The following is a 24,201-nucleotide window of genomic DNA, read 5'->3' on the forward strand; positions in this document are numbered from 1 at the left end:
AGATTTACTCACCTAATCTTGGCTTTTTTTGATGTATATATGCAGACTTATGTGTGTGTGTATATGTATATGCTGCAAGTGATCAGTCCACCCTATATATATAAGTATATGCTGGCAGTGATCAGTCCACCCTGTATATATATGTATATGCTGGCAGTGATCAGTCCACCCTATATATATGTATATGCTGTTAGTGATCAGTCCACCCTGTATATATATGTATATGCTGTTAGTGATCAGTCCATCCTGTATATATGTATATGCTGTTAGTGATCAGTCCATCCTGTATATATATGTATATGCTGGCAGTGATCAGTCCACCCTGTATATATATGTATATGCTGTTAGTGATCAGTCCACCCTGTATATATATGTATATGCTGTTAGTGATCAGTCCACCCTGTATATATATATATATGCTGTTAGTGATCAGTCCACCCTGTATGTATATGTATATGCTGGCAGTGATCAGTCCATCCTGTATATATATATGTATATGCTGGCAGTGATCAGTCCACCCTGTATATATATGTATATGCTGGCAGTGATCAGTCCACCCTGTATATATATGTATATGCTGTTAGTGATCAGTCCATCCTGTATATATATATATATGCTGTTAGTGATCAGTCCACCCTGTATATATATGTATATGCTGTTAGTGATCAGTCCACCCTGTATATATATGTATATGCTGGCAGTGATCAGTCCATCCTGTATATATATATGTATATGCTGGCAGTGATCAGTCCATCCTGTATATATATATATATGCTGTTAGTGATCAGTCCATCCTGTATATATATGTATATGCTGTTAGTGATCAGTCCACCCTGTATATATATGTATATGCTGGCAGTGATCAGTCCATCCTGTATATATATATGTATATGCTGGCAGTGATCAGTCCACCCTGTATATATATGTATATGCTGTTAGTGATCAGTCCATCCTGTATATATATGTATATGCTGTTAGTGATCAGTCCACCCTGTATATATATGTATATGCTGGCAGTGATCAGTCCACCCTGTATATATATGTATATGCTGTTAGTGATCAGTCCACCCTGCATATATATGTATATGCTGGCAGTGATCAGTCCATCCTGTATATATATATGTATATGCTGGCAGTGATCAGTCCACCCTGTATATATATGTATATGCTGTTAGTGATCAGTCCATCCTGTATATATATGTATATGCTGGCAGTGATCAGTCCACCCTGTATATATATGTATATGCTGTTAGTGATCAGTCCACCCTGCATATATATGTATATGCTGTTAGTGATCAGTCCACCCTGTATATATATGTATATGCTGTTACTGATCAGTCCACCCTGCATATATATGTATATGCTGGCAGTGATCAGTCCACCCTGTATATATATATGTATATGCTGTTAGTGATCAGTCCATCCTGTATATATATGTATATGCTGTTAGTGATCAGTCCACCCTGTATATATATGTATATGCTGGCAGTGATCAGTTCACCCTGCATATATATGTATATGCTGGCAGTGATCAGCCCACCCTGTATATATATGTATATGCTATTAGTGATCAGTCCACCCTGTATATATATGTATATGCTGTTAGTGATCAGTCCACCCTGCATATATATGTATATGCTGGCAATGATCAGTCCACCCTGTATATATATGTATATGCTGGCAATGATCAGTTCACCCTGTATATATATGTATATGCTGTTAGTGATCAGTCCACCCTGCATATATATGTATATGCTGGCAGTGATCAGTCCACCCTGTATATATATGTATATGCTGTTAGTGATCAGTCCACCCTGCATATATATGTATATGCTGGCAGTGATCAGTCCACCCTGCATATATATGTATATGCTGTTAGTGATCAGTCCATCCTGTATATATATGTATATGCTGGCAGTGATCAGTCCATCCTGTATATATATGTATATGCTGTTAGTGCTCAGTCCATCCTGTATATATATGTATATGCTGTTAGTGATCAGTCCACCCTGTATATATATGTATATGCTGTTAGTGATCAGTCCACCCTGCATATATATGTATATGCTGGCAGTGATCAGTCCACCCTGTATATATATGTATATGCTGTTAGTGATCAGTCCACCCTGCATATGTATGTATATGCTGTTAGTGATCAGTCCATCCTGTATATATATGTATATGCTGTTAGTGATCAGTCCACCCTGTATATATATGTATATGCTGGCAGTGATCAGTCCACCCTGTATATATATGTATATGCTGTTAGTGATCAGTCCACCCTGTATACATATGTATATGCTGGCAGTGATCAGTCCATCCTGTATATATATGTATATGCTGTTAGTGATCAGTCCACCCTATCTGATACCAGTCACTCCTTCTAAACATTAGGCATCATGTCTAATTGTTGTCTAAACTCCTTGTCTTGACAGTTGAAAGCAAGACTCATTTAGAGGATTGTTTGTCACATACTTTAGGTATCTCCCTTAGGTAGGGCTGGGTGCTAGGTTGGACTGGATGAGCTTGGAGGTCTCTTCCAACCTGGTTGATTCTATGATTCTATAATTCTAATAGCTAGTTTGTGATGCTCCAATCTCTCCATCAGTGATAGTGGTATGAAATGTGATAGTGGTATGAAATGGATTAAGGCACCTAATTAGGCTTTAAGTAATGTAGGACACCAGTTTGGTCTCAGCTTATTAGTGTAGTAAATCTGATGAGCTCTAACTAAGGAGTAGAATCATAGAATCAGTCAGGATTGGAAGCAACCACAAGGATCAGCCACTTCCAACCCCCCTGCCATGCCCAGGGACACCCTACCCTAGAGCAGGCTGCCCACAGCCTCAGCCAGCCTGGCCTCAAACACCTCCAGCCATGGGACCTCAACCACCTCCCTGGGCAACCCACTCCAGCCTCTCACCACTCTCATGCTGAGGAACTTCCTTGTCACATACAGTCTGAACCTACCCATCTCCAGTTTTGCTCCATTCCCCCCAGTCCTGTAACTCCCTCAGAGCCTCAAAAGTCCCTCCCCAGCTCTTTTGTAGGCCACTTCAGATCCTAGACGGTCACAAGAAGGTCACCTGGGAGCCTCCTCCAGACTGCACAGTCCCAGCTCTTTCAGTCTGTGCTCACTGCAGAGCTACTGCAGCCTCTCAGCATCCTTCTGGCCCTTCTCTGGACACTCTCCAGCATCTCCACATCCCTCTTGTCCCAGGGGCTCCAGAACTGGATGCAGGACTCCAGGTGGGGTCTCAGCAGAGCAGAGCAGAGGGGGAGAATCCCCTCCCTGGCCCTGCTGGCCACACTTCTGCTGCTGCAGCCCAGGCTCTGCTTGGCTTTCTGGGCTGCAAGTGCACACTGCTGGCTCCTGTTGAGCTTCTCCTCCAGCATCACCCCCAAGTCCCTCTCCTCAGGGCTGCTCTCCAGCCACTCACTGCCCAGCCTGGACTTGTGCTTGGCATTGCCCCGACCCAGCTGCAGGACCTTACACTTGGTCTTGTTGAACCTCCTGAGCTTGGCTTGTGCCCATCTCTGCAACCTGCCCAGGTCCCTCTGGGTGGATCCCTGCCCTCCAGCCTGGCTGCTGCACCACACAGCTTGGTGTTGTCAGTAAACTTGCTGAGGCTGCACTCAGTGCCTCTGTCCATGGCACCCACAAAGATGTTGAACAAGACTGGTGCCAGGACTGATCCCTGAGGGACTCCCTGAGTGTCATTCACTGTGCCAAGGAAGGTTTAGATTGGGTATTAGGAAAATTGTCTTTACTAGAAGAGTGGTCAGGCATTTGAAGAGGCTGCCCAGGGAGGTGGTGGAGTCACCTTCCCTGGAGGTGTTCAAGAAATGTGTGGACATAGCACTTGGGAACATGGTTTAATAGCCATGATGACATTAGGTAGACAGTTGGACTTGGTGATCTTAGACAGCTTTTCCAACCAAAGCAATTCTCTGAATTTTAGCCTCCATTTAATTGCACATTTATAGAGACTGAGCTTATTTTTGCAGTACTGTCAATATGAGAGTGGGTCAGGAACAAAAGCTTTCTTCATTTTGTCAAATTCCACTTCTGTAAAATCTCCTACAGTTATCTGTAAGGGAAAACAACTGTTCCCTGGCAGCTTGCAATAACAACTGACATGAATAGAGCAGCCTGAAAGCAGCATGGGTTTGATTTATGGAAGCATTTATTTCTTCAGTCTCTGCATTGTCTTGAAAATAAGTAGCAGCCTAGTCCAGATTTGTGGTATGCATTCAGTTCTCACCTGCTGAGGCTTACAAGAGTCCATGGACTTGGTTTTTTTGCTTTTGTTGTTGTTTCTTCCTTTCTTTTGCTTACAGTAACACTGCAGGCCATTGGTTTGACTCCACTTTGCACTCTAACACAAATGACTTCATAATGTTATAGCATATGTCATAGAATCATGTCATAGAATCATAGAATCAACCAGGTTGGAAGAGACCTCCAATCTCATACAGTCCAGCCTAGCACCCAGCCCTAGCTAATCAACCAGACCATGGCACTAAGTGCCTCAGCCAGGCTTGGCTTCAACACCTCCAGGAACAGAAACTCCACTACCTCCCTGGGCAGCCCATTCCAATGCCAATCACTCTCTCTGCCAACAACTTCCTCCTAACATCCAGCCCAGAACTCCCCTGGCACAGCTTCAGACTGTGTCCCCTTGTTCTGTTGCTGCTTGCCTGGCAGCAGAGCCCAACCCCACCTGGCTACAGCCTCCCTGCAGGGAGTTGCAGACAGCAATGAGCTCTGCCCTGACCCTCCTCTTCTACAGGCTGCACACCCCCAGCTCCCTGAGCCTCTCCTCACAGGGCTGTGCTCCAGGCCACTCACCAGCTTTGTCGTTCTTCTCTGGGCAAGTTCCAGTACCTCAACATCTCTCTTGAATTGAGGAGCCCAGAACTGGACACATCCTCATTTCTCTGAGCTGGTTACAGCAGAGATTTCTAGATTAGTGACGGCATTTGAGCAAGTAGCAACACATTTGGTAAGATCACCAGAAGCAGCACAGTTCCTAATTGCTATTGATTGCATGGCTTTACTTGCTATAAAATGGTAAACATTCTTTAACAAGACAAGCACAGAGCTCATTTCTCCCATCAGCTCTCAGATTTTAACAGATGGATTATGACAAGGCCAATCAATCATCTCTGCTTGTGTTTGGGGGAGCTAAGTGTCTAGAGTGAACATGAAAATTCCTCATGGTGCCTATTTGCATTTTTAGGTATCTAAATATTTTTACAGTCCTGGTCCACAGCGTCAGAACTGTTTATAAAGTTTCAGGCAAGATTCATGTCTGTTCCACAGAACTTCATTTTAAAGTAGCATTGCTCTTCTAGCATGGTACTGGGTAATACCTTGCATTGATACCTATCTTTTGTTTATAAGAAGCAGGATTTTTGTTGGCCTTGTCACTAGATACAGATGGTGTTTTCCATCTTTGATGGTGTTTTCCATCTTTGTTTTGGAACTGCAAACCACATTTTGTTTATGCAGTGTGGAGTAAGAGATCTGCACAGCTATTCCTTAATGCAGATCTCAAGATGAAGAACTTGCTGCTCATATCATCAAGAAATAGGTAGCATTTAGTGAGGGTTACAAGCATTGCAAGTGATTATTTACATAACTGGCATAGTTCTGGACAAACAGTTGAAGGCAAATAAGAGCTGGTTTAGGCATCCTGTAATGGTTCTTCCTGAGATTCTTTTTGTCCCAGCTTTTTAGTGGGAAATGAGTGGAGTTGTGGTGTTTTATTTTAAAGAAAGCTCAATGGAAGTTTCAATTATCCTGATTGTTGTGTGCACATTTTACTAAAAAGCTGGGTCATAGTATGATAGAATCACTGTAAAAGACCTTCTAGGTCATCAAGTCTCATGATAACCCAACTACCATGGCCACTAAGCCATATCCTGAAGCACCATATATACATATAGGTGGGCAGAGGCCAATGGGATGGGATTTAACGAGGCCAAGTGCAGGGGTCAGCACTTTGACCACAAGAACCCCAAGCATCACTACAGGCTGGGGACAGAGTGGCTGAGAGCAGCCAGGCAGAGAGGGAGCTGGGGGTGCTGGGAGAGAGGAGCTGAGAATGAGGCAGCAGTGTGCCCAGGTAGGCAGCAGAGCCAATAGCATCCTGGGCTGGCTCAGGAGCAGTGTGGGCAGCAGGACAAGGGAGGTTCTTCTGCCCCTGTGCACAGCACTTCTCAGGCCACACCTTGAGTGCTGTGTCCAGTTCTGGGCTCCTCAATTCATTAGAGATGTTGAGGTGCTGGAAGGTGTCCAGAGAAGGGCAATGAAGCTGGTGAGGAGCCTGGAACACAAACCCTACTAGGAGAGGCTGAGGGAGCTGGGGGTGTGCAGCAGAAGAGGAGGCTCAGGGCAGACCTCATTGCTGTCTACAACTCCCTGAAGGGAGGTCATAGCCAGGTGAGATTGGTCTTTTCTGCTAGGCAAGCAGCAACAGAACAAGGGGACACAGTCTCAAGTTGTGCCAGGAGAGGTCTAGGCTGGATGTTAGGAGGAAGTTATTGTCAGAGAGAGTGATTGGCATTGGAATGGGCTGCCCAGGGAGGTGGTGGAGTCACAAATATCTGAACATATCAGTTCAATTTTCTCTGATGCATGAAAAAAGAAGACAGAAGTTTCCCTTTAGTCTGAACTAGTTTCTGCATGAGGATGGTTGAAACCTTTCCTTTTCAGCATGGAAAAAGAATAACTTGGGTGTGATAAAAATGTAGACATCCATCCACAGTAATAATTCAGAGTAAGGGCAGCAAGACACTCAACAGGTTGCCTGGGGATGTCATGGATACTCCCTCCATGGAGCTGTTGAAAGCAATGTCAGGTGAGGCCTTGAGCACTTTGGTCTAGTGGAAAGTGTCCCTGCCAACGCCAGGGGCTTGGAGCTGGATGATCTTCCAGGTCCTTCTAACTCAAACCATTCTGTGAATCTATGAGTAATGTTTACTAAGGAGTGCTTATATATTAGTTCTCAGAGTCCGAAAATGTGGGGGCTTGGTCTGTGATTCCAAAGCAAGCCATGGTACATTTTTTGCCCAGGATAAGTAACTATCAGCACTGGGAGGTGAGGAGGCCAAAAGCATTCAAAAGAGACTCAAATAAATTCAGACCAAGTACTTCTAACAAACATATCTCTACCTTTATAGAATAGAATCAGTCAGGGTTGGAAGGGACCACAAGGATCAGACAGTTCCAACCCCCCTGCCATGCCCAGGGACACCCTACCCTAGAGCAGGCTGCACACAGCCTCAGCCAGCCTGGCCTCAAACACCTCCAGCCATGGGGCCTCAACCACCTCCCTGGGCAACCCAGTCCAGCCTCTCACCACTCTCCTGCTCAGGAACTTCCTCCTCACCTCCAGGCTGACTCTCCCCACCTCCAGCTTTGCTCCATTCCCACCAGTCCTGTCCCTCTGAGAGCCTAAAAAGTCCCTCCCCAGCTTTTTTGTAGCCCCCTTCAGATCCTGGCAGGCCACAAGAAGGTCACCTGGGAGCCTCCTCTTCTCCAGCCTGCACAGCCCCAACTCTTTCAGTCTGTGCTCACAGCAGAGCTGCTGCAGCCTCTCAGCATCCCTTGATCGTGGCCTCAAAACCTTTAAACCCTTAACCCCAGCTGTCCAGATGTGATCTCCACGTGCCCTGTTTCTGTGCGTTCTGCCCTGATGTTTGCCCTGGGAAGCTGGGGCAGGCTGACTTTTGGTCTGGCTCCATCGTTTTGACATTGTTCCTGATTCCTCTTGTAAAGGGAAGCTGCGGATGGCGGCGAGGTCCTGGGGGCAGGAGCGGCGGAGCAGTGCCAGCCTGGGGAGCTGCGTTAATGGAACGCACGCCAGGAAGCGCAGCGCTTCGGAGCCTGCGCTAATGAGTTTCTCATACTGCCTGCGCTGACCATCCGCGCTGCTAGAGCCGATAACAAATGGCCAGCGAGGAGTGCGAATTCCTGAGGAAGTGGCTGAGAACGTGTTGTTGTTTCTGGGACAGGAAGGAATGCAGGTCACTAACAATTGGAGCCTCTTGCTTTTTGTTTTGTTTCTCTTACAACAGAGCAAGGCCAAGTGCAGGCTTCTGTGCTTCGGCCACAACAACCCCAAGCAGCGCTGCAGGCTGGGGACAGAGTGGCTGAGAGCAGCCAGGCAGAGAGGGAGCTGGGGGTGCTGGGAGAGAGGAGCTGAAGGAGAGGCAGCAGTGCCCAGGTGGGCAGCAGAGCCAATGGCATCCTGGGCTGGCTGAGGAGCAGTGTGGGCAGCAGGACAAGGGAGGTTCTTCTGCCCCTGTGCTCAGCACTGCTCAGGCCACACCTTGAGTGCTGGGTCCAGTTCTGGGCTCCTCCATTGCAGAGAGCTGTTGAGGTACTGGAAGGTGTTGAGAGAAGGGCAGCAAGGCTGGGGAGGGGTCTGCACCACAGCCCTGTGAGGAGAGGCTGAGGGAGCTGGGGGTGTGCAGCCTGCAGCAGAGGAGGCTCAGGGCAGAGCTCATTGCTGTCTGCAGCTGCCTGAAGGGAGGCTGTAGCCAGGTGGGGTTGGGCTCTGCTGCCAGGCAAGCAGCAACAAAACAAGGGAACAGAGTCTGAAGTTGTGCCAGGGCAGGTCTAGGCTGGATGTTAGGAGGAAGTTGGAATGGGCTGCTCAGGGATGTGGTGGAGTCACCATCCCTGGAGGTGTTGAAGCCAAGCCTGGCTGGGGCACTTAGTGCCATAGTCTGGTTGACTGGCCAGGGCTGGGTGCTAGGTTGGACTGGATGAGCTTGGAGGTCTTTTTCGACCTGGTTGATTCTATGATTTACAAGACAGTGGGGGTGTTGTGCTAGCTCAGAGGACTAATCTTCCCGAATGTCCCTGATGTGTGCTCAGATCTTCTTCTTAAGAGCTCCAAGATAATCCCCATGTACCTGGGAGAGGCTGAGCTGCCCGTGTGGACCTCACCATTGCATGTAAGAAAGCTATGAATACCCAGGAGAGGTTTACACTGAGCCAGTAATGGCAGCTTCAGTTAACCCCACAGTCATACTTGTTGGAAATGCTTTCTCTGCTCAGCGCTGCCTCCTCACCTCAAACACTTGGCACCTTCCTCACTCTGCTTACTCATACAAAACCACTGCTAAATTGGGATCTGGCTGATTGTGGCCCAGTCATTGAAAAACCCTCTTGAAATTTCATCTTGTTACCAACCAGTCAGACTGGATGTTTTCATTGCCAAATTTGTCTTCATCTGTGCAACAACTTCACTGAAGCAAACCAGCATTGCTAGGACCTATTCTAGCATGGAACGTCAGGAATAAGGAAATTCCTAAGGTCAGATTCCTTTGTGCAAAAGCACTTTTCAACCTACCTGGAGAAAATAAGTCGAGCCTCTCCTGGAACACAGATTCATTGTGCTGCTCACAGATCAGCTGATGAGTAGGTTCAAAGCAGCAGTGTCTGCACTCTCTTTTCTTGCCTTAGGGGTATTTAGCACCTACTGATAGCAGATCAGGGATGTACATCTGCAGTCAGCATGGTCATTTGGGGATCTATTTCATTTTTTTTTTGTCTCTGAAGTGTTTCTGTGAGAATAAAGAAAACAATGCCTTTATCTGTGGGATAAAAAGCCAGTCCAGCAGGAGGTTGTATACTTCATTAAGGCTGGCTACTTGTGAACCTAGGCAGATACACATCAATGCCTTTTCCTTACTGTGATCCCACAACGCTAATAAATAGCTTTCTGTAGTATTTCATAGAACCACAGAGTCAGTCAAGGTTGGAAGGGACCACAAGGATCACTTAGTTCCAACCTCCCTGCCACGAGTGGGGATACCCCAGCCTAGATCAGGCTGCATAGAGCCTCAGCCAGCCTGGCCTCAAACGCCTCCACGGACGGGGCCTCAACCACCTCCCTGGGCAACCCAGTCCAGCCTCTCACCACTTTTATGCTCAACAACTTGTCCTCACATCCAGCTTGACTCTCCCTATCTCCAGCTTTGCTCCATTCCTCCCAGTCCTGTCACTCCCTGAGAGCTTAAAAAGTCCCTCCCCAGCTTTTTTGTAGCCTCCTTCAGATCCTGGAAGGCCACAAGAAGGTCACCTGGGAGCCTCCTCTGCTCCAGCCTGCACAGCCCCAACTCTTTCAGTCTGTGCTCACAGCAGAGCTGCTGCAGCCCTCTCAGCATCCTCCTGGCCCTTCTCTGAACACACTCCAGCATCTCCACATCTTTCTTGTAGTGGGGACTCTAGAACTGGATGCAGTGCTCCAGGTGGGGTCTCAGCAGAGCAGAGCTCCAGAAATGTGTACAGCCTCATTTCAAAATGATTTGTGCTGTTTCCCTTTCTGCATGTGGCAATTTTGGGTGTTTGGGATTTTTTATCTTGCGAGGGGTTGGGGGGGATTGTGTATGTTTTCTGGTTGGTTGGTTTGTTTCATAGAATCATGGAATCAACCAGGTTGGAAGAGAGCTCCAAACTCATCCAGCCCAACCTAGCACCCAGCCCTGGCCAAGCAACCAGACCATGGCACTAAGTGCCCCAGCCAGGCTTGGCTTCAACACCTCCAGCCACAGCCACTCCACCACCTCCCTGGGCAGCCCATTCCAATGCCAATCACTCTCTCTGACAACAACTTCCTCCTAACATCCAGCCTAGACCTGCCCTGGCACAACTTGAGACTGTGTCCCCTTCTTCTGTTGCTGCTTGCCTGGCAGCAGAGCCCAATGCCACCTGGCTACAGCCTTCCTTCAGGTAGTTGTAGACAGCAGTGAGGTCTGCCCTGAGCCTCCTCTTCTCCAGGAGGCTTTTTCTCTACTCCACCGCCTCCCTGGGCACCTCCCTGTTTGTTTGCTATTTGTTGTTTGTGCTTTGTTTTATTTCTACAAATATTCAGTGCCTTTTTATTAAGTGGAACTTGGATTCCTCAATTATCTAGGGCTTGTCACACCAGATTAAGTCTGCCTTTAGTTATTTGCAATTTATTTAGTTCTCTGCAATCTGTCAACAATTCTTTACTAAGGGGACTCAGACAATTAAAACATTGTTCTGTGCCTGTGAGCACTTCTTCATTTCTGTGGAGCTAGGAAAGTTAAATTTCCTTCAATTTTCCTTTTAATCTTTCCTTGAAGTAACCACATAGAAGCATCAAACTGTGGTAACAGCTGCCCAGTAAACCTATTCCATCCCAAAAATATCCTTCCTCTAAGAAACGAAGCTGTGCTGCCCTTGGCATGCTATAGAGGATGGAAATTTTAACTTGTTTGAACTTCATGTGAGGGGAAAACCTGATCATGCTGGCTAAAGGCTTAGTGACTGAGAACCCTCTCTGGCTTTGGAGAGCAGAGCTGCTGAGTTTACAGAACTAGTTTAGCATCCTGAATGAAACCTTGCGCATCTAGGGAATCTGGGTTTGAAACGCTCCAGGCATATTGGGATGTGATGGTTTGGGTGTTCCCCACCCCCCCACACTTTGAAAATCACCCAGACTAGACTCAGTGGCTCTGGAAATTGAATGAAGCTTATATTTACAGCTCAGCACAATAGACAAGCAGATAGTTACAGTACATACAGTTATAGACAGAAATAGACAAGGGAAAAAGTAATATAGAAACACAACAGCCCTCCCAGAAACCTGAGTGCCCAGGAGGGGCTCCCAACCACCCTTCCCCCTTCTCCCACTCCCCTACCTTACCCCAGATGTTGCCTTGTCCCCCACAGGAGGATGGAGGATCAGCCAGAGAGATTAGAAAGCAAAGTGGATTGATCAGAGAGATGGAGGGTGAGGACAGAGAGAAATGCAGCCCAGAGCCCAGACAAAGAGTGACTCCCTTATCTATGTTTGGATCCTTACACATCTCAGCAAGCCTATGAGTGAAGTAGACATCACCATTGTTTCTCTTTCACAGCCTGTGATCTAATCCTTCTCACCAAAACATTTCAGCTGGCTTCAAACTAGCACATGGATGAGCTATTCATTGTTACCACTGTTATGCCTGGTGAAATGCTCAAATATATATGTTTGTCAACTTAGTTTTACATCTGTAATTATTTGTCTGCCTGCAGGACATATTCTGAGAATTCTCCTTTAAAAAACATCAAAATTCTGTCATTATTCATCTCCACAGGGCAGCATTTCACTGGGAGAAACACTGTTTTTTGTATATATATATATACACACATACATGTATTGATAGTACAATTCAAGAGAGATGTTGAGGTGCTGGAAGGTGTCCAGAGAAGGGCAGCAAGGCTGGGGAGGGGCCTGGAGCAGAGCCCTGTGAGGAGAGGCTGAGGGAGCTGGGGGGGTGCAGCCTGCAGAAGAGGAGGCTCAGGGCAGAGCTCATTGCTGTCTGCAACTCCCTGAAGGGAGGCTGTAGCCAGGTGGGGTTGGGCTCTGCTGCCAGGCACTGAGCAACAGAACAAGGGGACACAGTCTCAAGTTGTGCCAGGGCAGGTCTAGGCTGGATGTTAGGAGGAAGTTGTTGTCAGAGAGAGTGATTGGCATTGGAATGGGCTGCCCAGGGAGGTGGTGGAGTCTCTGTGCCTGGAGGTGTTGAAGCCAAGCCTGGCTGGGGCACTTAGTGCCATGGTCTGGTTGATTGGCCAGGGCTGGGTGCTAGGTTGGGCTGGATGATCTTGGAGGTCTCTTCCAACCTGCTTGATTCTGTGATTCCATACAAGAGTATCTGTGGGCTGTAATAAAAATCAAAAGCTCTCCTTTCCAAAGAGTCAGAAAGAGTCAAGCCTCATCCAGATTCACCTCAGCATACCACCACTCCCCAGCAGCTCTGACCATGTCTGTACTAATTTGTAGGGCAGAATATGTTCACCCTTGTTTCACACGGGTCAGAGTGACCTCAGATATCCTTTCTGTGTCCCTTTCTGCGTTGTTGACAGTGTAATAACCCAGATTCTGACAGGTTCCTTGCCTTTGAGACTCCTTCTGTCACGTAGGACACTGAAAAGGAAAGTGATGCTCTGGTGGTGCAGGCATTATGGGTGGAACAATGTGTCCTCCACCCTGAATCCCCTTTCCTTAACTGACACCTTTTCCTGTCTCAGAGCCAATCTCTTAATTTAGAGGTCACCTAAAGTGCACCTGCTCTTCTCATGCAAGGCTTGCTGTGAAGTGACCATTTGGCTCGTCCAGTGGTAACAGCAATTACAGCAGGACGCAGTCACATGGGGGCATACTCAGTTCTTGATGGAAATCTCTCTCTCTGTGAGCTACTTTTCTGGGAACACTTTTTCAGAGGCAGTTCACCTCCACTTGAGAACTCCTGGGAGACCACCAGCAAAGGGAAGTTACGTGGAGCAGTTTAACTCTGTGTGTAGTGCTCTGCAATACAAGTGCATGTCATCACATATGTTACAGCTTCATCTTCTGGTGTGTGACAAAGATGGGGAGGCAGCTCCTTTTGAGGGGAAACAGCTGTCAATTATGTTACAATGCTAAGAAAAAAGCAGCTTGGCCTAATTGAAAAATCCATATTTGAGAGTCTCAGACCTCTGCCACACCCATTTGTAATTTTACAACATGGAGGAAGCATGAGAATAGATGTACCAAAAACAGTGGGAGGAGAATAAATAGGAGAGTTTACGTGGGATCCATTCCTTAGTAGGGAAGAATTGAGTCCTTGTTTGTTTGGGTAAGTGAACTTCTGTAGCTCCTGTTGATAGGCTGCATGCATTTCATAATCTTCAGGATCTTCCTTGTTTTCCTTGTCTCTCTGGTGTGAATTAGACAGAGGCACTTCTTGCTGGAGTGTTCACTGGACAAGAAATGCTCATTACAATAAGAAAGAATGTAGTAAGTATAAAGCCTTGATGAAGCACATACTGCAGCTTCAGCTGCTAAAAGAGAATAAAGAAGGGAGTTTGCTTGAAAGAAGTTAATGTTTCTCCATCAAACAAAAGCTTAAGAGGGACAGGGATCTGCTGGAGAGAGTCCAGAGGAGGGCTATGAGGATGATGAGGGGACAGGAGGGCATGGCTGATGAGGAGAGGCTGAGGGACCTGGGACTTTTTAGTCTGGAGAAGAGAAGACTTAAAGGGATTTGATAAATGTTTATAAGTATCTGAGGGCTGCCAGGAGTGGGGGGACAGGCTCTGCTCACTGCTCCCTGGGATAGGACAAGGAGCAATGGGTGTAAACTGCAGCACAGGAGGTTCCAGCTCAACACAAGGGGGAACTTCTTTACTGTAAGGGTCCCAGAGCACTGGCACAGGCTGCCCAGAGAGGCTGTGGAGTCTCCTTCTCTGGAGCCTTTCAAGGCCTGTCTGGATGTGTTCCTCTGTGATCTGTGCTAGATTGTGTGGTCCTGCTCCAGCAGAGGGGCTGGACTGGATCATCTCCTTTGGTCCCTTCCAACCCCTGACATCCTGTGAGCCTGGATAACAAGTGAGACAGCTTTAGCAGTATTTGAAGTAGGATGTGAAACCAAGATTTGAAGATAGGATATTTATATTATATGAGAAGTGGATGTGCAGTAGAATATGTTGATGTATGAAGTGTCACTTTGCACCACTTGAGAAAGAGGGGACCCAGAGACAAAAGGATAAAGTTAGGACTGATGGTAGAATGATAGTTTGAACACAAGACACAGGAAAGGAGAGCAGAGTCTGACACAAAAACATAGGCATCTGTCAAATAAGATCTGCAACTAGGGAAGCTATATAGCCTGTAGATAAGTAATGTGACCCAGGTGGAAACATGACCACAAAGATAGGATTGAAGAAGTTTGTTGAATTTAGTGCCATGGTTTAGGTGACTGGCTAGGGCTGGGTGCTAGGTTGGACTGGATGATCTTGGAGGTCTCTTCCAACCTGGTTGATTCTATGAGGGCTGGGTGCTAGGTTGGGCTGGATGATCTTGGAGGTCTCTTCCAACCTGGTTGATTCTATGATTCTGTAAGAAGGAACAAAAGTTAGTGGTAAAGGAAAATGAAAAAAGTGAAACTAACTTAGCAAAAAAAGGAAGGATTGGGAAAACAAAGAGGTGATTGTACAGATTCTTTTTGACTTCTTTCTACATAAGGGAGACTGGTATGGTGGCAATGGGGAAAAACCTGGGATTTGCACAAAAAAGGGGGAGAGACATGAGATTTTTGTCTGCCTTTTAAAGAAAATTCAGCAAACCTGTCACTATCATTGGTTTGCATAACAGGGGGGTTCAGTATATATTGGATGATAGCAAACTTGGTGAGGATATGCAACAGAAAGATTTCTTCTGGCAACAGGGCTAAAAAATCAGATTGTTCCCCTGACACAACCACTTCCTTCTAGAACAGATCAGGATAGATCATAAAGCTGAGGAATGTGCATGAAGAGAGGGAAGTTAATAGCTCATTCTTTGGAGAATTCTCTGATCTCCAGAGTGTCAAGGAATGAAAAAGAGCTCCAGCACTTTAGTAAGGAGAACATGGTTCAGAGTCAGGGTGGATAACTGGAATCCATGTATAGAAACGTGAATTAATTTTGTTTGAGGTAGAACTGAACCTGAAAAATGAAGGAAAAATCAGCCAAGTCTATTTATGCTGATTTTCATCTCTAAACCTACCTAAGACTTTCTGAGCTGTTCCTTGCTTTGTCAGACTTTATGAATGGACTCAATCCTAAGTGCTTACATTCTTTGGCATGCTGAACTACTTGCTTTACTAAAACATTCATCAGACTCACATATCTGGTGGAGTACAGCTGGAGAAATGGATGTTCTCCACTTCTAAATGTTGACATAACTAGCAGCTAAAAGCACAGGTACAGTGACAGTGATGCTTAATAACTTCTCACAATAGAGGTCACATATCAGATCAAGCAACTCAGCCTTCATCTCATAACTATCAGCTAAAATCACAGGTACAGTGACAGTGATGCTTAATAACTTCTCCCAATAGAGGTCACCATATCAGATCAAGCAACTCAGCTTTTATCTCAGCAGGTTGTGAAGCTATAGGCCAAATTCTGAAAAGAGAGCAACTAACTAGAGAGGTAAATGAAAAATGACAGGGAATGCAACCTCATTTAGAAGAGGATAAATCATAGCAGACTGAACTAATACTCTGCTTTGTTAGAAGAGCTGCTTTTTTAAAGTGGGGAATGAAACAGATGAATTCTACTTGAACTTCAGTAAAGGCTGCAATTATAGTAGCTTGCAAATGGAGATTTGCTGTTTACACTGAAAAGGAGAAAATATACTAAAATGAGTTACTGGAGAGGTAATAAGAGGGTTTTGTATTCTATGCCATGCCAAATGAGATGTCACTTACAAATGTGAAAGTAAGAGATCTCTTAAGAATTATAAAGGTGATAAAGAAAAGGGACTTGGAGTTATCAGCATGGGAAAGGTTACTGGTAGGGTTCCTCACTGATCAGTTTAATACCAAACTTTTTATCTCATTCTCCACAGTAATGTTGGATCTAAGGGTGTGTGCTGGGCTGAGGATGAGGAATGAGGGATTCAGAAGAGTCAAGCCTTCAGCTCATTGCTGATGGTGACCGTGCTACTTAAAAGTCTTCTGGCTTAAAGTTAGTGGGATCTTCTGTACAGGAGCAAAGCTGGAGGTGGTGAGGTTCAGACTGGATGTGGTGGAGGTCTAAGCTGGATGTTAGGAGGAAGCTGTTGGCAGAGAGAGTGATTGGCATTGGAATGGGTTGCCCAGGGAGGTGTTGGAGTCGCTGTCCCTGGAGGTATTCAAGAGGAGATTGGCTGGGGCACTTAGTGCCATGGTCTGGTTGATTGGCCAGGGCTGGGTTCTAGGTTGGACTGGATGAGCTTGGAGGTCTCTTCCAACCTGGTTGATTCTCTGATTCTATGACATGAGAAGGAAGTTGTACAGCATGAGAGTGTTGAGAGCCTGGAATGAGTTGCCCAGGGAGGTGGTTGAGGCCTCATCCCTGGAGGTGTTTAAGGTCAGGCTGGATGAGGCTTTAGACAGCCTGATCTAGTGTGAGGTGTCCCAGGCCATGGCAGGGGAGTTGGAACTAGATGATCCTTGCAGTTGCTTCCGACCCTGACTGATTTCTATGATTCCATTTCAGTTTCCAGTTGATTTAAAAATCATGGGAACTTCTGTGCAGGGATAAAGGAGTGTCAGTAGTAATGATTTATTCATGATGCCTGTGTTGACATCAGATAGCCAGGACACTGTTATAAACAAGTGCTTCAGCATGGCTTGTTGTCAGTGAATATCTTCACAGCCTGGCAGAAAACAACACACTGTTACCATTAGCTGATGTTTTTGTTATGCATGAAGTGTACTTGCACTTAAAAGCTGACAGGTTTCATTCTACCACAATAGATTCACCTGCACAGAAGCTGGCAAGTCTTTGGGAGGTACAAAGAACAACCTCAAAGCCATTTCCAATAGGTGTAAATCTCATAGCTATATGCTTGACGTTTGCTTCCTCCTTAGCAGAGATGATGTGAAAGGCAGATGTTCTTCTCCTTGAAAAGCTGAGATACACCTCTGAACTCCCATATTGTTTGTACCTACAGATGAAATTAGAACTTCCTCCTATTGTCTCTGTCATGTGTCCCACCGTCCCTAACTGACGCATATCGTATAGTCCGCTCCTTTCAGACAAGGTTATGGTGTTTGCAAGATGAAACTGCTTCTAAAACTAAAACAAAACCCCAAAATGGCCCAAATCCAAAGATTATTATCACCTCATCCACTGCTTGCAGTGTTGCATGAGAGAATTTTCCACATCACAGGCACACTTTCCCTGGGCTTTTCTTTGATTTCACACCAGCACGAGATGCTGTTACGGCACTTTGTTGTGACCCAGACCAACTTGTAAGTTAGCTTGAAAAGAAGTTGTTGGGTTTTCTTTTAAAGGGAATTGGGATTCAATGCCTCTGCCTTGCTTAGAATGGTTTTCAGCATAGTTAGGGTTGGCAATCTTTAAAATGATAGACTGCATTCTGATTTTGGTGCTCAGAGAAATCCCCTAAGAAAATAAATATGTAAAGTTTGGGATGGAGGCTGGCAGTGACCCAGCTTTTTACTGCTGCATGTGTCTGAGCTTGTTGTCTCTGTTCCTTTTCTAACCAGTGGACAGAAAGAGGCTGCCAGGGTCCTGAGAACACTGATGGGTCTTATCAGCCCCAACAGATCTCTGCTGAGGTCTCTGTGCAGCCTCTCTGCTCCTGGGCTCCATTTGAGCTCAGTCATAGCCTTGGCCTGAGTTATATGATTGGAATATTTGTCTTGTGCAGAGCCATTCCTGTGTTTAGAAATGGGCATCATTGATCAAGACTCTGACATGCAGGCTGACTTCCCAGCTGACCTTGGACTAGGCTGGCCTTGGGCCTTCCAGAGAGTGATTGGCATTGGAATGGGCTGCCCAGGGAGGTGGTGGAGTCGCTGTCCCTGGAAGTGTTCAAGCAAAGACTGAATTTGATGGTTTGGGTGTTCCCTGCCCACCCCCCCACTCTTATGAAATCACCCAGATTAAAATCAGCCAAGCTGGATATTAGAATGGAGCTTTGTATTTACAGCTTAGCACAATATGCAACCAGGTATTTACAGTATCTACAGCTATAGACAGAAATAAGTAACACAGAAACACAGCAGCCCTCCCAGAAACCAGAGTCCCCAGGAGGGGCTCCCAACCACCCTTCCACCTTCTCCCACCCTTCTACCTTATCCCAGACTTTACCTTATGTTCAAGGTGAGTTTGGAGGGTTGGCCAAGGGGGTTAGGAAGCAGAAAGATGATTTAGACAGCAAGTGAGGCAGACAGAACATCAGGCAGCCCAAGAGCCCAGAGAGCAACTCTGTTATCTACGTTTGTCTTCTTGTTCTTGCACATCTCAGCAAGCCTATGAGTGCAGTAGACATCACCACTGTTTCCTTTTCACAGCCTAGCACCTAATTCTTCTTACCAAGATATGCCAGGAAGGCAGAAACGAGCACAAGCTTCAAATCTGCTCTTCTGAAGTCCAGAGCAGCCAGCTTGCTATGCACTCTCCTTGATGCTGTGAGGACCTAAAACTCTACCATTTCATGGTCACTGCAGGCAAGGCTACCCTTCAGCTTCACCTCACTCACCAGCCCCTCCTTGTTGGTGAGGTCCTTGTGGGTTCTTCTGGCACTTGGAGGAGGAAGTTATGATCCTCAGTGCATTCCAGGAACCTCTCAGATTGATGGTGCTCTGCTGTCTTGTCCTTCCAACGGGTGTCAGGGTGGTTGAAGTCCACCAGGAGGACCAGGGCCTGTGATTGTGAAGCTCCTCCTGTTTGTTTCTAAAGGGCCTCATCTGCTTGGCCTTCCTGATCAGGAGGTCTGTAGCAGACTCCTACTCTGATGTCACCTTCCCCTGCCTTCTTCCCTTTAACCTTTACCCACAAGCTCTCTGGCTTTGCCTTGCACATCCCCAGCTGGAGCTCCATGGACTCCAGTTTATCAGTGATGGAGAGGACAAAAACCACTCCCCTTCTCCCCTGCCTCTCCCTCCTGAAGAGTCTATAACCATCTATGCCCAAGCTCCAATCCCGAGCTCCATCCCACCATGTCTCAGTGATGCCAATGATGTCAGAACCCTGCAGGCTGCACAGATCTGCAGTTCTTCCTCTTCCTTCCCCATGCTCCTTGCGTTAGTGTAGAGGCATTTCAGGTGTGCCTCTACTGGAGCTGCTTTGCTGACTGATTTTCCCTTGCCCTGATCTTTGGGCACTTTTTTCTCAGTCTCTACTCCAATCCTAGGGTCAGAGGCCACCTCTCCATGCTCAGGCACCTCTCTAGCTATCAGCCTATCTCCACCCCTCATGCCATCAGGACAGGGTGATGTCTTCCTGTTGGCAGCTACTACGTGAAGGGGATGTGGCTCATCTCTGCAGCATCTTCTCTGCAGTCTCTTCTTCCAGATTCCCCTGATGTGAAACTAAGATGCAAGTGAGACCACGTATCACCACTAAGCTATTTATTAAAGGGTAAAGCTGACTAAAACAGAGGGAGAGAGAGAAGGGGGGACAGAGGGCAAGGGAACAAGGGAGGAAAAGAGCAGGGAAGGAAAAGAGCAGGGATTACATTAGCTTGAGATGGAGATGGGGGGGAAGGGGGAGAGAGAGGGAGGTGTGCGTGGTCCAGGGACGTTCTTCTACGGAGCTCATCAGGAGTGCTTCTGGAGTTGTTCTGCAGGAGTTCTTCCTCCAGTTCTTCTGCTGGACGTGTTCTTGGAAGTTGTCTTCTTGGCAGGCAATGCTCAGGTCTCTTTATGCAGCTTTTCCAGACCCATGTCCAGGGGCAGCCCCCCAGGGAATCTTCCTGTGCATTCTGGAGCATTGGCAGGGCTCCGGCGGCACCGGGGAGGGCCTCCGCCCCCTCCCTGCGCAGCTTCCCTGCCCACAGCCCGAATGCACAGAAGCCTTTTCTCTGCGGGGTAGCTGCTGTAAGGCCTGCACATCCTGGGCATTCCAGCCAGGCTGCAGGCCGGGAAGGCAGCAAAGGCAACCTTTACCTGGGTCCATTTGAACCAGGGAGAGACCCTTGGGACTCTCACAGCCATCGCTCAGCTGCTGCTGCCTCTGCTGCCCAGGGCTCCGCAGCCAGGGCGCTGAGGGCAGTGCAATGCCCAGGGAGCACTGTCCATGCCCCTAGCCTTGCCTTGGGGCTGTGTGTCCTGCACCATCAGCACTGCCTGCCTCTGGACGCTGAGGGTTCACAGGGCCAGGGGGTGCCAGCTCTGAGGGCCTGCTGTGGGGTTGCCAGCAGCTCTCAGTCATCCCTCTGTGCCTTCAGGCAGGAGAGAGCACGGAATGCACGGCTCAGAGCCCTCACAGTCCTCCTGAGCACGGAGGGCCGGCGCTGCTTGGCTGGGGCCGGCTGGGCCATGCCAGTGTGCGCTGCAGCCGTGGCAGCAGGTGAAGGAGCCACCTCAGGAGCCACCTCAGCTAAGGAGGAGTCAGGGCACTGAGGGGCTGCTGCTGGGCTGTTTCCTGCTGCACCGTCGATGTTCTGGTCCGGGTCTGGCTGGCTGATAACCACAGCCTGGCGCAGGATGCCCCCCACAATGAACTGATCCGTGTCCAGGAAAGCATCCTGGGTGGCTGTGGGGCTGCAGGGGGAAGGATCTTGGCACTCCTCCTGCAGTGTGCCAACCTGCTCAGCAAGCACAGTGTCTCTGTCTTGCTGTTGTGGGGCCAGAGCAGGAGGAGCTGCATGCGTCTGCGCAGCGAACAGACACGGGGGCTTGGAGTCCTCTCGGGCTGCCCCTGCTTTGGCAGCCCAAGCTTCCTCCTGGCTTTGGGCTGGCTCTTGTGCTGTCTGTCCGTTCAGGACCTCGACGAGCACAGCCAAGCTCACGCTGCTGCTGACAATGAAGGTGTCTGTTTCAAAGACGATGTCCTGGCTGGCTGTGGGGCTGAGTGGGGCAGGAGCCTGGCTCTCCAGAGGCTCTCCAGGAGCTCTCTCCAGGGTTGCTGCCAAGGGCAGGGCCTCTGCGAGCCCCGCTGCTTCAGCAGACCTGCTCTCCACCTGCATGTCGTCAGCTGCCACCTCTGTGTCCGGCACGCTGGGGGCAGAGCTGGGCTCCTCCTGGACACCGGCAGCAGGGCCCTGCACCTGCCTGAGCTCTGCCACCAAGGGCTCTTCAATCGGGGTTGTCTCGACCTCGTCCTCTCGTGTGGCTCCAGCTTGATCACGGCTGGATGCTACGTGTCCCCTCAGCACCACCTCTGCCTTGCAGCTGCTGTCCTCTCGGCATGTGCGCTCTGCCTGGCGCAGGCTCTCACGCCTGACGGTCAGGATGGGTCCCAGCGGCTCCTGGCCAAGGTGCTGGCAGAGTTGGCTGCGCTCTGAGCCACCGAGCGGCCGCTGCAGGGTGACTGTTGTCCTGAGCGGGGCCAGGCTGCGCAGCCTGCGGGCCGCGCTGCTGCTGCTGCTGCTCTGCTCCTCGCCGCCTCTGGGCTTCGTGCGGACGGAGAGCAGCGTGCGACGGCTCCGGGCAGGCCCCTGCTGCTCCTGCAGCTGCTGCCCTGGCTCGCTGAGCAGGCGGCAGCGCACACGCAGCGCCGCTGCGGCAGGGTCCAGCGCTGCTGCCAGGCCCCGCTGCTGCCCTGTGCCCGCAGGCCTGGGGGCGCTCTCTGGCGCAGCAGCAGCGCTGCGGCCCCGAGCAGTGCTGAGCGCAGGGGCACAGCGCCCTGCGGGCACCTCTTGCTCGCTGCCGGGGCACACCCTGCGCAGGACCTCACCCACCACAGCGCTGCTGGCCGCTCGCACCTCTTGGCCAGGCACTGCGTGGCCGTGCGGGCTCAGCCTCTCGCCGCTCCTCACCCCCGGCGCTGTGCCACTTGCGGTGCTGCTGCTCCTGCGGGCCGTTTGCAGGCTGCTTCGGCTGCTGGCCGAGGGGATAGGAGACAGCTGTGGCACGTAGCCGGCTGATGGCAGTGCCGGAGGGGTGGGGAGCACCCAGCAGGTTGGCCTCCTGCTTCTCCTCGGCTTTGGCGGCGGCACACGGCTTGTGCGGCCGCACTCCCTGCCCACGATGCTGCTGCTGCTGCTGCGGGCACAGGGCGTGTGGGGAGGCAGCCGCTGAGCGGAGCCAGCCCCTGGCAGCGCCGCAGCTGCGGGTGGCTCGGGGCTTGCCCTCCTGGACACGCTGGGCAGCGAGCTGGTGGCGCTGCTCTCGCTGGGCCAGCTCAGCCTGCTGCTGCCACCTGGCCCTGACCCTCTGCGCCTCTCCATGGCACTCTGCAAGAGAAGGTGAGAAGGGTAGCTGCGTGCCATGACAGTGCTGCCCGTGGCCTGCATCCCCCTTGCCCCAGCCGCAAGAGCTCCTGTAACAGCGCTCCCCTGACAGCTCCCTCCGCCAGTGCCGCTCTCACTCCCAGGAGCAGCTGTGCCCCCCCATGTCCCTGCCTTCCACCCCTGCTGCCTGCCTCTCTGCTCTCTCTCCCTTACCTGCTCTTCTCTCTCGCTGCGAGCGCGGAGTGAGCTCAGCGAGCAGGACAGCAGTGGGCGCTTGCCCTCTTGGATGGGCAAGGGCTGGCTGTGGCTGCCCCGCAGTGAGCTTGGCTCCGGTGATGTCTGCACCTCGCTGTGGCACACCTGTGAGCGGGGGAAGCAGGAGGAGGAGGAGGAGGTGCGGGATGGACGCCGCTGCCTTGACACAGTGGCCCCGTCCCTGCCCTGTCCACTTCCTCCTGTCCCATCTCTCAGCTGCTGCTGCCTCTGCTGCTCCCGGCTCAGCAGCCGCCTGGGCGGCTGGGAGCTGCTGCTTGCTTGCTTCTCCACAGGCATCTTCAGCCTCTTCTGCTTCAGCGTGGCTGTGGGCACCCAGGGGAGATGCTGCCTCTCGAGAGAAGTGCTCTCCTCTAGGAGTGCCACCCCAGGCCCCCGGGGCTCCTTTTATAGCTGCGGGGCCTGGCCACACCCATCATTATGACATCCCCATTGGTCACTTCAGCTGTCAGGGACACCCCATCCCCATGGGCGGGCCATAGCAACGGTGGTCGCTATGGAGATGCCCACAGCCATGGCCTGGCCTGCAGCCTTGGCACCGATTCTCTACACAGGCACCGGAGGGAGTCACACTTGGACAGTTACAGCCACAACGTGGACAGGGGAACATGGAGGTCTCCTTGCTGTTGGCCCATCCGAGAAGGTGTTGGGGCAGGTGTGGTGCAGTTCTTGTGGCCAGAGAGCACTTTGCTCCTTTAGCTGTGCCAGGGTTACTGTAGGACGCAGGTATGCTGTGGGCTGCTCTTGGTGCATCATGAGTTTGGAAAATCAGGATGGGGGTTAGAAAGCAGAAGGATTAGTTACACAGACAGCAGGTTAGGGAGAACAATGCAGGCAGCCAGAGACACACAGCAACTCTCTTATCTATCACAGTATCACAGTATCACCAAGGTTGGAAGAGACCTCACAGATCATCAAGTCCAACCCTTTACCACAGAGCTCAAGGCTAGACCATGGCACCAAGTCTATGTTTGTGTTCTTTTTTCATCTCAGCAAGCCTATGAGTGCAGCAGCCATCACCATTGTTTCCTCTTCACAGCCTGTCGTATAATTCCTCTCACCAAAATATTCCAGCTGGTTTCAAACTAACACGTTAAGAAATCCAAATTTTAACAGAGCTTGTTTAGCAATGTCGAAGGGAAATTTCCAGTTAGCTCTACTCTAACCACCTCAGTGCAAATCATAAGCAAAAGATTTTCGTTTGAAAAAAAGAAAAAAAGATGTGAATCGATGCTAATTGTCA

General features: G+C 49.3%; 1 protein-coding gene across 4 annotated transcripts in view; it reads left to right on the forward strand.

Moving 5' to 3' along the window:
* Window positions 1-24,201, forward strand: part of MINDY4 (MINDY lysine 48 deubiquitinase 4) — a 125,513-nt gene that overhangs the window by 44,642 nt on the left and 56,670 nt on the right. The gene's annotated exons all lie outside the window — the stretch shown is intronic.

Source organism: Pogoniulus pusillus, chromosome 23 (assembly GCF_015220805.1).
Source record: "Pogoniulus pusillus isolate bPogPus1 chromosome 23, bPogPus1.pri, whole genome shotgun sequence".
Taxonomy (NCBI): Eukaryota; Metazoa; Chordata; class Aves; order Piciformes; family Lybiidae; genus Pogoniulus; species Pogoniulus pusillus.